Source organism: Schistocerca serialis, chromosome 2 (genome assembly GCF_023864345.2).
Source record: "Schistocerca serialis cubense isolate TAMUIC-IGC-003099 chromosome 2, iqSchSeri2.2, whole genome shotgun sequence".
NCBI classification, from domain to species: domain Eukaryota; kingdom Metazoa; phylum Arthropoda; class Insecta; order Orthoptera; family Acrididae; genus Schistocerca; species Schistocerca serialis.
This window is the reverse complement of record NC_064639.1, coordinates 717,871,838-717,872,612: the sequence shown is the minus strand read 5'-3', so window position 1 is coordinate 717,872,612 and position 775 is coordinate 717,871,838.

Below are 775 nucleotides of genomic sequence, written 5' to 3'. Positions count from 1 at the left end.
TGCTGTGACGCAAAAACGAGTTAGTAGATTTCAAACATGTAAAAGGTCATTTTAAAATCAAGATGAAAAACCAATATTCCGAAAGTATCAAACACAAAAAATGCTTGCCAAAGAAAGATAATGAATCCTGCTCGGCACCCTCCTCCCGCCCTGTGGTGCAACAGATGTCCCTTTCACCAAAAATGTACTCAATGGGAACGTAATGTTGCAACCACACACAAGTTGACCTGCTGTGAGGCAAAAACGAGTTAGTAGATTTCAAACATGGAAAAGGTCATTTTAAAATCAAGATGAAAAACCAATATTCCGAAAGTATCAAACACAAAAAATGCTTGCCAAGGAAAGATAATGAATCCTGCTCGGCACCCTCCTCCCGCCCTGTGGTGCAACTTATGTCCCTTTCACCAAAAATGTACTCAATGGGAACGTAATGTTGCAACCACACACAAGTTGACCTGCTGTGAGGCAAAAACGAGTTAGTCGATTTCAAACATGTAAAAGGTCATTTTAAAATCAAGATGAAAAACCAATATTCCGAAAGTATCAAACACAAAAAATGCTTGCCAAAGAAAGATAATGCATCGTGCTCGGCACCCTCCTCCCGCCCTGTGGTGCAACAGATGTCCCTTTCACCAAAAATGTACTCAATGGGAACGTAATGTTGCAACCACACACAAGTTGACCTGCTGTGAGGCAAAAACGAGTTAGTAGATTTCAAACATGTAAAAGGTCATTTTAAAATCAAGATGAAAAACCAATATTCCGAAAGTATCAA